The 13,686-nt window shown below is 41.5% G+C and overlaps 2 non-coding genes across 2 annotated transcripts; both read right to left on the bottom strand.

The window, feature by feature from the left end:
* Positions 1–12,814: 12,814 nt before the first annotated feature.
* Trnak-cuu (transfer RNA lysine (anticodon CUU)) lies at positions 12,815–12,887 on the bottom strand. Its single transcript has one exon. It is a non-coding gene; the product is annotated as a tRNA-Lys (tRNA).
* Positions 12,888–13,338: 451 nt separating this feature from the next.
* On the bottom strand, positions 13,339–13,410 carry Trnaa-ugc (transfer RNA alanine (anticodon UGC)). Its single transcript has one exon. It is a non-coding gene; the product is annotated as a tRNA-Ala (tRNA).
* Between the last annotated feature and the right edge of the window lie 276 nt (positions 13,411–13,686).

Here is a 13,686-nt window from a genome sequence, read left to right as displayed (position 1 = left end):
ACTTGACTTTTCCCAGCTAGCTGCTAGAATCTCCCTGTTTTTAGTCTCCAATTTTAGTCTCTGTTCACTGGAATAAACTTTTCTTTCAAAAGCCCACTTTAATCTCTCTCTTTTTTTTTTGGTACCAGGATTGAACTAGGGACCTTGCACTTGCAAGGCAGGCGGCGGCACTACTGAGCTAAATCTCTGGCCGTAAAGGCCCATTTTAAACAAGTGGTTTAACATACACCTTCTATAACAATTAGAAAATTTATAGTAGAGGGCTAGTGATGTAGCTCAGCAGTACAGCCACCTGCCTGGCAAGTGTGAGGCCCTGAGTTTGATTCCCCATATGAAAAAAAATTTTAAGTATAGAGAATAGTGTAACAAAATCCCAATTATTCCTTAACCAGCTTTAACAACATTCACTCTTCCACCATTCTTTTTTTTATTAGTAGTAGTACATTTTAGGTATCCAATATAATGACATTCATCATTAGAAATTTGTGCCTTTACGTAATCTCTCTTGGTTCTTATTTTTCACCCTTGCCCAGACCTCCCTTCAACCTCTCCATCCCTCCCTATTTACAAAGACTTTGTTTCCATTTTTTCATTTTCTTATATTAATTCCATTCCCTTCTTTCCTTTCCCCTACCTCTCACTTTCCCTTCCCCTTTGCCCCTTTTCTTCCTATTTCACATTATCTATTTTACCTCTTAGTCCTTATTTACACTTTCAGTTTCTCACACCAGAGAAACTATTTGGCATTTATATATGTGTGTCCTATTAATTTCATTTAAGAGTATCACTTCAATGTGCATCCATTTAGCTATAAATATCTCCAATTTCTCATTTTTTATGGCTGAGTAGTACTACATTTTATTTAAAAACCCCACATTTTCTTGATCCAGTCTCCAGTTGATGGGCAACTGGGCTGCTTCCAAGTTTTAGCTATTACAAACTGTGCTGCTAAGAACATGGGTGCACATACATCACTGTAGTATGATTCTTTTAATTCTTTGGGGAAGATCCCCAGCAGGGGAATAGCTGGGTTAAATGGGACTTTCAGTCCTAGTTCTTTGAGGTATCTCCATACTGATTTCCACAGTGCTTGCACCAGTCTGCACTCCCATCAGCAGTGGAGCAGGGTTCCTCTTTCCCCACAGCCCCGCCAGCATTTGTTACTGGTTGATTTTATGATAGCAGCCATTCTTTCTGGAGTGAGGACTTCCACCATTCTTTTATCTCAACCTCTCTCCACCTGTTTTCTTTTTTGTTCTTTTTTTTTTTTGTTTGGTACTGGGGACTGAACTCAGGACCTTGCACTTTCCAGGCAGGCGCCGGAACCACTGAGCTAAATCCCTGGCCCTCCACCTGTTTTCTTTGTAATATAAATGGCTCATGACTTAGCCCTTTGTAAGTCACTTTATTGACTATCTCCCTTTGAGTCTGGTTGTTCTGTTATTCTGAAGCCTTTTATAGTGTAGAAAGTAATTTTATTTCATTTTATTTATTTATTTATTTTTGGTACCAGGGATCAAACTCAGGACCTTGCACATTCGAGGCAGGCAGTGGAACCACTGAGCTAAATCCCCCGCCTTAAAAAGTAATTTTAATAGTTATAAATCCTGTGAATGGAGGCCTTACCATGGAATTTATACTGTGCTAGATATTGGGCATTGATTCATTGCATCCTTTCGACAAACCTATGATGTGCCATCATTAAAATGATTTCATTAGTGATTTGTTATGTTTTAGATCTAAAATGTGCCCCCAAAGTCTCATATATTCAGAATATGGAATTCTTGGAAGGCGATTGGATCAGGGAGATGCTATAATCATCAGAGGATTAATCCAATATTGAGCTTACATAATGTCCAGAGGTAAAGTCTAGTTGGAGGAGGTGGATCACTGGGGGCATGACCTGGAAGGGTGCATTCTTTCTTTTTAAAAATTTTTTAAATTTTAATTTTTTCATTAAGTTTATTGGTACATTTTAGGTATACAATACAGTTACATTCATCATCATTACCTTTACATGACGTATCTTGGTTCTTATTTTTTCCCCATTCTCCTGCCCTCCCTTCAACCCCTCCACCCCTCCCTATGTACAAGACTTTGTTTCCATTTTAGGAAGGGTGTAATCTTTCTTTTAAGGGGCTCTTCTTCTTCTTCTTCTTCTTCTTCTTCTTCTTCTTCTTCTTCTTCTTCTTCTTCTTCTTCTTCCCCTCCCCCTCCCCCTCCCCCCCCCTCCTCCTTCTTTTCATTTGGTATCAGGAATTGAACTCAGGGCCTCTTGCTTGCTAGGCAGGTGCTGCACTGCTGAGCTAAATTCCCAGCTCTGGAAGGGTGTATTCTTGTTTCCTGTTCTTCCTTTTCTCTCTGTTTCCTGGCTGCCATGCATTTGGTGACTAGCTTTCCTCTGCCATGACCTTCCACCATGCCCTTTCTGCCTTGGATCCAAATGATTATGGAATGAAACTCCAACACCAAATTAAAGCTCTCCTTCTATAAATTGTGGGCATTGGATATTTTGTTGCAGCAATAGGAAAGCTGAACCTAATATAGAAGTGGGGCCATTGCTGTGACTATACCTCACCATGGGGTTGAGAAGTCTTCAGAACTGTTTTCAGGAGGAGTGTGGAAAGATTTGGAGATGGGGGCTGAAGAAGCACCAGAATGTTGTAAATGAAATTTGATGGGTGATACTAGTCAGAGCTGAGAAGACCAGAATGCTGATAGGAATGTGGACAGAAAGCCCAGGAGTCTACTGGAAACTGGACTAGAGGCCATGCATTATAGCAGACACCTCTGCCCAGTATTAGCAGGCTATAAGTGGCACAAGCTTCTTGCCCCTCCATAATTTGGCTGTGTTACATTGGAAGTAGCAGAGCTTGGCTGAGTTCACTCCCAGTCCAGGTCAACTAACTGGAACTAAATTCCTCCCCTCTGAATTGACTATTTGTTCTCTTCAGCAAAGATATGCTCGTGCCCTCATTCTACAGTCCTGCCTGCCTGACACTTGTTATCAGCAGGTGTCCAAGGCCTGCCAAGTTTCCCCCCTTCCCACACTTGTAATAAATAAACACTGTTATGTCCTGGGAGTTCTTTGTTTTTGCTGCCCAGAGCAGCCAGCTTAGATCAGCCCAAGACTCACTTTCCCTCAAGTCTGTGTGTGTGTGCTTTTTAAAATTTCCACTTTCCTATCTCTCGGACATCGTACTTGCTTGCAGCAGACCAGGACCACTGCAGGGGTCTCTGGTAACATCCCCTTGCCCTTTCCCTACAAGGCATGCTACATTCTGGCAAGGAACTGGTCTACATTTTGCCATGTCCTGAAGTTTTGCAGGAGACTGAGATGAAGGGTACTGGACCAATTAATGTAGAAGAAAAAAATTCAAGACAGTCCAACATTCAGGCTGTGGCATTAGAATTATCAGTTACTTCTAGCCAGATTTATAGTGTTAACCCAGGGAAAAAGGCAGAGCAGAAAATCTTGAAAAATTTGCACCTTGGCCAGAAAGGAAGTGGCTCTAAAGTTGGGGCCAAGAACAGAGTGAGTGGTTGCTGAAAAGATTAGCATTAAAAAGAAGCCAAATAAGCCGAGGATTTAGCTCAGTGGCATCGCGCCTGCCTGGCAAATGCAAGGTCCTGAGTTCAAACCCCCGAACCAAAACAAAAAAACAAAAAAAACAAAGTCAAATACTTTGCACTAGGGCAATAGGAAAGATCACTTGAGGGCATCTGAGGAAATGTCCAAAGCAGGCTGTGGGGTATAAAAGGGTAAACTCCTTTAAACACCTTTCCTTTGAGAAGAGAGTGCCAGGGTGCCCTACTCACTTAAGGCCCCTAGGGAAGTATTTCTCCAAGGTTAGCCATCCAGGTACTCAGAGGTCACTGCAGCCTTGGTCAAAGGGGACCAGGCTTGAGCTGGAGGGACACCTTGGCATCATTCACATGGTACTATTATAAACAGCCAAGTTATTTAAACTATTACAGGCAGTCAGACAGGGCTGGGCCCTTGAGAGTCAATGCAAAAGATAAAAACGTATTACAACTGTGCTAGAGGTGCATTCTTCTCCACTCCCCCCCCCACCCCCAACCCAGTACTGGGTAACTTGGGACTTTGCTCTTGCAGCAGGAAACTTTTTTTTTTTTGGGTACCAGAGATCGAACTTGGGTCCTTGTGCTTGTGCAGCAGGCGGTGAAACCACTGAGCTAAATCCCTGGCCCATAATTATAATTTTGTTTTGTTTGTTTTTTGGTACTGGAGACCGAACTCGGGACCTTACACTTGCGAGGCAAGCGGCAGAACCACTGAGCCAAATCCCCAGCCCAGACCTTGCTCTTGCAAAGCAGGTGTAGTGCCACTGAACTATATCCCCAGCCCCTAGAGGTGCATTCTTGAAGGTCAGGCTTCAAGGAAAGAAAACTGACTACACCCACATACTTCTTGGGATGAACAACAATGATTGATATTCTAAATAGGCAACAATCACTTTGGGTGGGGGACCAAAACCTCCCTACCCCAGTCCTTCCCCCCAAAATCCTTCTTCATTCCATATATGCTTGCTACATGACTTACTTCCCTATTGGATGCCCATTTAATCAATATTACCTAAGGGACTGTACCTGTAATCTTTTTCATCTTTATTTTTTATTTTCTGTGGTACTGGGGATCGAACTCAGGATCTTGCGCTTTTGAGGCAGGCATGGCACCACTGAGCCTAATCTCAGGCCCTTATAATTTTATTACTTGACCATAGTATTTTTACCACCTCATATCTACTTTGTGATTTTCCACTGCATCAGTATTACCGAAGCTACCATACCTATAATCCTATTGGTAGACTATAGTTTTGTCCTGCCATATACCCACCTCACCTCGTGGCTTTCGTCTATAAAATTCCCTTGAGAAGTGGGGGCTACGGACAACTCACTTTCTGGGCCCTCTACTGTCTCTCTTAGATAGAAGCTATGTTTGTCTCAATAAGTATTTCCTACTTTTTTTTTTTTTTTTGGTACTGGGGATTGACCTTGGACCCATGCACTTGTGAAGCAGGCACTGGAACCACTGAGCTAAATCCCAGGCCCAATATTTCCTACTCTTGACCTCTGTTGTTTCTCAAATTCACCCTTTGATTTTAGAGAACACAAACTCAGCATATTGGACATCTGGCAGGTTGGGAGTTATAATAGTTCCCATATATACGTGTGTGCGTGTGTGTACCAGAGGTCAAACTCGGGACCTTTTGTTTGCAAGGCAGGAGGCAGGACCACTGAGCTAAATCCCCAGCTCCCTTACATTACTTAGAGGTCCATGTATCATCCCTCTATCATATACCCTATGTTAGTACTAATTTCATGGCATGCAGAATACAAGAGTTATAGGATCATGGAGGCTTCCACCCAGATTTCAGAAGGTCTTGGAGACGAAGCAATGTACCCCTGAGAAGGCAGCTGTGAGAATGAAGGCAAGGGTGCAGTGGAGACCCCAGGAAATTGGGGAATCCAAGATTATAGAAGTCTGCTTAGGAAAGCTGTGGTTAGCAAATAGAGCCAGCCCAAGAGAAAGGCCATATGGGATACATCCACAGCAAGGGCAAAGCCTATAGGAATGGGCTGCCCAAACCCTTTGAAGTTCACATCTCACCACAACTTGCTCTAGGTTCTGGACACGGAACTACAGGACTTAAAGTTTGCCCTGCTGGTTTTCAATTTTGCTTTAGTCTGATTCCTTTCATCTTCCTATTCCTCCCTTTTGGAGTGGAAGTGTTTACCTTTACCATTGTATGTTAAAAGTATTTAATTTGTTTATTAATTTTTACAGGGGCTCACATCTAAGAATTTGCTTTGAGTCTCAGAGGAGACTTTGAACTTAAACTTTTCAGTAGTGAACTTAGACTTCTCAACAGTTAAGACTTTGGTGACTCTTAGAGATGGACTAAATGCATAATGACCCTTTGGGATCCAGGGCCCCAAAAGTCTCATGTATTCAAAGGTGGGTTTTTTGGAAGATGATTGAATCATAGAGGTGCTATTTCCAACTCATTGATGAGTACATGAATGTTAGGAGGTAGGGCCTGGTTGAAGATGGGTCACTGGGGACATCACCTGGAAGGGTGTATTTTGTACCTTTCTACTCCCTTCTCTCTCCGCTTTCTAGCTGCCATGAAGTAAACAGTTTTTATCTGCCATGTCATTTCTGCCTTGGAGCTAGCTGTGGACTAAAACTCCAAAACTATGAGTCAAGCTAAACCTCTAGATCTTTAAATTGTGGGTATCACGTATTTTGTCTCAAAAGCTAACTGATACATAATTCATTTACACTGCAGTGAAAAAGATAAGCCAGATCTCTGCCCTCCTAATGATAGGTTAATTAAATAACAAACAAGTAAACATATAGAAATAAACATATAGAAATAATCTCAGTGAGTGGTAAAGACTGCAAGAAAATTAATGGGGATGATCTTATAGTTAGTAAACAATACAGTATCAGAGAAAGGGACTGGGAAAGGTATACCAGAAGAGATGAAGGCCAGGGATTTAGCTCAGTGGCACAGCACCTGCCTCGCAAGTGTGAGGTCCTGAGTTCGATCCCCAGTACCAAACACAAACACATACACACACACACACACACACACACACACACACACAACATGACAAGGGGCAGAGTCAAGACCAGAAAAAACTTCCCGGTGATATTGGAGCAAGAAGCTCTCACAAGAGGAAATAGAGGATTCAGAGGCCCTAAAGAAGGACAAATTTGGTGGATTCAAAACCCAAGGGAGGGCCAGGGATTTAGCTCAGTGGTTCTGGCGCTTGCCTCGAAACCGCAAGGTCCCAAGTTCGATCCCTGGTACCACACACACACACACAAAAAAACCAAGGGAAGCCAGGCATGGTAGCACATACCTGTTATTCCAGCACTCCAGAGGCTGAGGTAGGAGCATCAGTGCAAATTTGAGGCCAGCCTGGACTACATAGAGAGACCCTGTCATAAATAAATAAATACATACATACATACAAACAAAGATACAATCAAAGGAAGACCAGGGAGATCAGGAGAGTATTGTAGATAGATAAGTTAATTAGATGTCTGTGGAGAGCGAAGGGTTGAAACAACCCTGAAAGACTCCTAAGCCTCTTGAGATTCTTGAGGCAGATAAGAATATAATGAGCCAGGATATGAAACTGGTACAAAAACAAAGATGTTGACTGTCTGCTAGACAAGAAAGTAACATTCCAGGAATTGTAAAGATATACTTGACCTTTTCTCTGTAAAAATAATTAGTCACGAGATCATGAGCGGAGGAAGGGAAGGAGGCTGTGGGTGTTAAAGGAGGATATATAAAAGGCTCAATAAAGAGGGAAGGAAAAGGCCCTCGCTCTCTCCTCCTTTTCTTTTCTCTCGAGTTTGTGTTGTTTTTCTTAATCCTCACCCCTCTCCTCAGGTACTGTTCATCTAGTGACGGCTGGCTCCGTCAGATGTCTTGTAAGCAGCTATACAGGGGCTGGAGGAGCCAATAGGGAGAAAAATGAAGACACATTCACTGAAGGCCATCATTGTGAAAGAAGAGAAACACCACACCCGCATGCTTCCCCCTAAGGATGAATAGCAGTGATTGATATTCTAAATAGGTATCAATCACCTGGGTGGGGGAACCAAGATCTCACCCACTCACCCCTTCCAAGAAAGATCCCTGATACAACTCATACTGGAAATCCTTGTTCGTTCCTTCTACACTTGCTATGTGACTTGCTTCCCCATTTGATCCCCATTTAATCAGTATTACCTAAGCAGCTATACTTGTCATAATCTTATTGGTTGATCATTGTTTTTGTCCACCTTGTGATTTCCCATTGGATCAATATTACCTAAGAGACTGTACTTGTAAAGTTGACTACAGTTTTGTCCCACCTTGAACCCACCTCGAACCCACCTCACCTCACCCACCTGTGTCCCATAAAATACCTTTGAGAAGCAGGGTGGGCGAGCAACCCATTTTCCAGTCCCTCTTCTGTCTCTCTTAGACAGAAGAAGAAGAGAGAATTTATCTCTCAATAAATTTTTTCTACTCTTAACCTCTGTTGTTCCTAGAATTCATTCTTCAGTTTTAGAGAACATGAACTCACGTTTCGGATATCCAGCAGGTTTGGGAGTTCCATCTATTCCCTCTGTATCAAGAGTAAGGAGTTGGGGCTGGGGATTTAGCTCAGTGGTTCTGGCGCCTGCCTCGAAAGCGCAAGGTCCCAAGTTCAATCCCAGGTACCAAAAAAAAAAAGAGTAAGGAGCTATAGCTATATTTCATTGAATCTACTTTCTGATCATTCCATCCACTCTATTGTCTTTGCTGTATACAGTGGATAGAAAAATGAATGGAGAACATTGGATTTGCAGTCTTGTGAAACTCCTAGGCTGACAAGGCACAGAGTAAGATTTCAGGGAAGAATTTGGAAACGGCTAAATGACTAAAAGACCTTATTAATAAAATTACAAATAAACAATATACCCAGGATTTCTAAAAGAATGACATTCATACATGGCTCTCCATTTCCAGATGAATAATGTGCATGCTTGTAATCCCCGCCCCTGGGAGGCTGACACAGGAGTATCACCATGAGTTCAAGGCTAGGCTGGGCTACATAGTGAATTTAAGCCCCTCCTGGAATACATATTGAGACCCTGTCTAAACAAACAAACAAACAAATAAGCAAATAAAAAACAGATGTGTGATTTAATTTCTCAGTGCCTCCATCTCCTTGTCCAATAAATGAAGGTTCAGAAATATAAAGTTTGTAATTTTAATTTGAAATATTTATGAGACTATCACCAATTGCTTAGACTTTCAGAATGACTGCATTTTTTTTTTTTGTTTTGATACTGGGGATCAAACTCAGGACCTTGGGTGGCAGGAGGTAGAACCACTGAGCTAAATCCCCAGCCCCAATACACTTAATAACTTGAATACATGAAAGAATCAGTGAGATTGTTTTTCTTTCAAAAACTGCTTTACAGAAAAACAATATTAGTAAGTTGAAGTTAGTCTTAAGAAAATTAGGCTTTAACATTACAACCACAGTAAATTGAATGTCAGTCATAATGAAAGTATGTATTCTTTTCCATATTCAAAAACTTCCTCCTTCTCAGACACTAAACATGTCAAGTGATGGTGATAAACTGGGAGAGTTTCCCAAAATATTTTGTAATTTCAATCCAATTGGTCCTGACATAAAAGGGGTTATTCTGGGTCATCATTTTGGCCACTATGGCTGTTGTAGAGATTCCTCCAGAATTACGTTGTTCTGGTTGACATGTTGGCTCTCCCTTGCCCAAAATTCACATTCCACAGCTGCATGTGACTGATAATTGGCCTTTATGTAGGTGACTTGTACCTTTAAACCAACGTGTTACATACCACCAATAACAGAATAATGAAATGAGCATTTGATGATGGTTGAGTCATTTGTCCTGATCTTACACAAACCATAGGAAAATGGTTTTTTCAAGATTAGTAAAAGGAAAGCAGTAACTACTAGCCTAATATTTTTAGATTAGTTAGAAAACAGCCATAAATATGTTAAACCTGGAGAAAATTTTGTTTCAAACATTTTAAAGTGAAAACATTCACCTACTGTAGATTATTAATAATTTACATAAAATTATATAGAAAACCATTCTTGTACACCAGTTCATGAAACATAACTGTGGTCCAATAATTTATATATGCCCCATATAACACCAAGGCCAGAGAAAAAAATGCCATGAATTTAATTTTTTTATATGTGGTCTGAACTTTTTCCTGTCCAAGGCAGAAAATGTGCAGAGTAACAAATAGCTGACTAGTTTGAGCTTGATAGCACATACAGAATCCTAGCATTCTGGGGGGCTGAGGCAGGAAATTGAAAATTCAGTTCCAGCCCAGCTCAGGAAAGTTAACGATTTAGGGAGACCTTATCTCCAACTAAAAAATAAAAGGCTGGGGATATAGCTCAGTGTGGAGGTCCTGGGTTCAATCCCCAGTACTACAAAGGGAAGAGGTGGGGAGGGGAGAGGAGGGGAAGGGAAGAGAGGGTAGGGAAAATAGCTGAATAGGCCCCTTTGATGTTCTGGCTTTGCAAGTGAACAGAACTTGGTAACTGCCAAAAAACTAGGCCTGAAGAGAGAAAGCAATGTTGTCATACAGAATTGGGTTAGAAACGATAAATAAAAGCAACATTATAACTTTCAAAGGCTTTTATCAGAATATGGCCCTGTTAGGGGCAAAAAGAGGGGGGTTGCCACTACTGAAGGTCTTCCAATTGGTGTTTCCCTATAGGACAGGAGGTAAGAAGCACTGGAAATGTTAAGGGAGGGAGTCATATGTTTACATGTGTGCATGCCTGAAATCCCAGCACTTGGGAAGCTGAGGTAAGAGGATCACTAGGAGTTTGAGGCCAGTCTGGGCTGAGCTACATAGTGAGTTCAAGACTAGCCTGAACTGCATAGTGAGACATTGTCTCAACAAAACAAAACAAAACAACAACAACAACAAAAGTGATAAATTTGTTGACAAAGCAGCCTTTTGTCCCAGGGTGGGGAATGGGGATGGGGTGGGTATGGGAGGGAGTGGAGAGACAGAGAACCGGGCAATCTCATTCATGACTGATGGGAAGAATGCACAGCTGGGTGATTTATGTGTTTCTTTAAAATTACAATAGCATATAAATTTTAACCTGGCAAATCGCACTTCTGGGGATTAACCACACAGATATATAAATGCAAATGTGTAAAATAATACTTGCTATAACCCTGCTAACTGCAGCATTACTTGGACTAACAAAAGACTGGAAACAATATAAATGTCCATCAGTAATTAATTTGTTAAATAAATATGATTCATCTATAGTAGGATATTGTGCAGTTGCAAAAAGAGGTTGAGGTGCTGGGGATTTAGCTCAGTGGTTTTGGTTCCTGTTGCACAAGTGCAAGGACCTGAGTTCGATCCCTGGTACCAAAAAACAACATTGAGGTAGGGCCATGGATTTAGCTCAGTGGTTCTGGCGCTTGCCTCATAAGTGCAAGGTCCTGAGTTTGATCCCTGGTACCAAAAAAAAGATTGAGGTAATTTTGTGTCTTGAAATGGAAAGACCTTCAAAATATAACAGAGGTATAACTACTTTTTTGAGTAAAATAGAAAATAAAACCGTATTTGTGGACCGGGGATTTAGCTCAGTGGTTTCGCCGCCTGCTGGGCAAGCGCAAGGACCCGAGTTCGATCCCCGGTACCAAAAACAAAACAAAACAAAACTGTATTTGCATCAGAAACTCTGGAAGAATAGATATACAGATACAAAATTGTTGCCTAACGTGGTAGGATGGGAGGAAATCTATGGTTACTGATAATAGATGTTCAAATTTTAAGTCTTGTAATATATTATCTACTGAAAAGATGTTTAGAAAATTCCATTTGGTGGGTGCAGTGCCTGTGGAAAACTATATAGTTTTTTAAAAAATTAAAAAGAAATACCATATAATCCAGCAATTCCACATCTGGATGTATACACACAAGAGGTGAGAGCATAAACTGAAACACATTTGTACATCCATGTTCATAGCATCATTCACGATAGACAAAAGGTGGTAGGAACCCAACTCTCCATAGGCAAGTGAATGGATAAAAATATAGTATGTGCATATAGTGGAATTTTTTTTTTTTTTTTTCTGTTTTTGGGACCGGGAATCAAACTCAGGTCCTTGCGCTTGCACAGCAGGCAGTGAAACCACTGAGCTAAATCCCTGGCCCAGTGGAATATTTTTTAACATTAAAAGGAAAGAAATTTTGACACTTGCTACAATATTCATTAACCTTGAAGATGTGTTTGCTAAGTGAAATAAGACAGTTGGCAAGAGGGTGGGGCTTGTTGGCACAAACCTGTAATTCCATCACTCAGGAGGCTGAAGCAGGAAGATAGCCACAAGTTTGAGGCCAACCAGGGCTACTATTGAGTTCAAGACCAGCCTGATCTACACGGTGATACCCTGTCTCAAAAAGAAAGAGGGAGAGGAGAGTTAAAAAGAATAAATACAGTATTAGCTGGGCATGGGGGCCCAGGCCTGTAATCCCAGGACTGTGGGAGGTTGAGGAAGAAGAATCCAGAGTTGGACAATGGCCTGAGCAATTTAGCAGGTCTTGTCTCAAAAAAGGGCTAGAAATGTAGCTCAGTGCGAAGGCCCTAAGCTCAATCTCCAGTACCACAAAAAACATAAAATGAAGACAAAGAAGAGTATTACTCTTTCTAGGGAAATCAGAACATAGAAAGAATGGTGGTTGCTGAGGCCTAGGGAAAGTGGGGAATGGGAAATACTTACAAATTCTGCTGAAAAAGATGAAGAAGATCTGGATACCGATGATGGTGGTGGCTGCATAGCAATACTAATATGTTTAATGCCACGAAACTGTACAATTAAAAATAATAAAAATTGGGGCTGGGGATTTAGCTCAGTGGTTCCACTGCTTGCCTTGCAGACACAAGGACCCAAGTTTGATCCCCAGTACCCCCCCCAAAAAAAGAAAAAAATTAAAATAAGAGCTGAGGGAGTAGGGAATGGTAGATAGACTGCTTACTTAGCATGTACAAGGCTTTGATTTGTCAAAAACAAAAACAAAGGAGAAGGGGAGTTAAAATAGTCGATTTTTGATCCATATTTTACTACAACAAAACAGTCATCTTTCCATCATAGTACGCTCAGGAAATGGCCACGTGATTATTGCTTATCTCAGCTTTCACAGGTAGTTCGTTTTCCCATCAGTGTGTGACTAATTTTACAGTTTGAAGTTAAAAAAAATTATCTTGCCCAACATAGGGCTCAAACCCACAACCCTGAGGTTAAGAGTCTCATGCTCTACCAACTGAGCTAGCCAGGCAACTATTAAGTTCTGTTTGCTAAAATTTCCCTCAAGATTTCTTTTGGGCTGTTAGCCAGATTTGAAATTCTACTTGATTGAAATTTAGCAGATTAAAGTGCCTTAATAACCTAGAAAACTCTAGCTCTGCTAGACAGCACCTCGCACTTTCTCCTTTTTCTGTTTATTCTTTTCTACCAGCGACCTGGTCTTTTTCCCGGCAGTGAAGCTTCTGCAGCTGAGAAGCAAACACACATGCATCAAGATGTCAGTGGAGCCCTTGAGCTGTTTGGATCTTTGATCAGGAGAAAAAAACAATACCTGGGGCTTAGAGGTAGGATGGGAGCTCCTGTGCATTCTTTCTAACCTGCGCAGATTCCACTTTCCGGTGTTTTCTCAAGCACTCGGCTAATACAGTAGATTTCCAAACATGGAAGGCAACGTAACAAAAGTGAAATGCTCAAAAAGCAACTGGAGATGCCGGGGATCGAACCCGGGGCCTCATACATGCAAAGCATGCGCTCTACCACTGAGCTACATCCCCACGTGCTACAAATACCCCTCTCATTATCTTCTTAGGCATTACTGGGTGCAAGGTTCCTTCAGGGAGGGAGGATCGGGTTAACAGGAGATGAGTCTGCAAATCTTCGAGCTGTTCCAGGCTCCTCTTACTCTATAAGGAAATCTTGACCTAGGTGACCTGGAATTCAGAAGGAACCTGAATAAGAACCCAGAAACTGCTGTGGCAGAAGGATAGGAAATGTTCAGGCACCATGCCCAAAATGAACTGAATCCCGTGAAAGGGAAGTAATAAAGACTG

The sequence above is a fragment of the Heterocephalus glaber genome, unplaced genomic scaffold (assembly GCF_053883595.1).
Source record: "Heterocephalus glaber isolate CG9 unplaced genomic scaffold, H.glaber_assembly_v1.0 deba00001236, whole genome shotgun sequence".
Classification (NCBI taxonomy): Eukaryota; Metazoa; Chordata; class Mammalia; order Rodentia; family Bathyergidae; genus Heterocephalus; species Heterocephalus glaber.
This window is presented reverse-complemented; position numbering and strand designations above follow the sequence as displayed.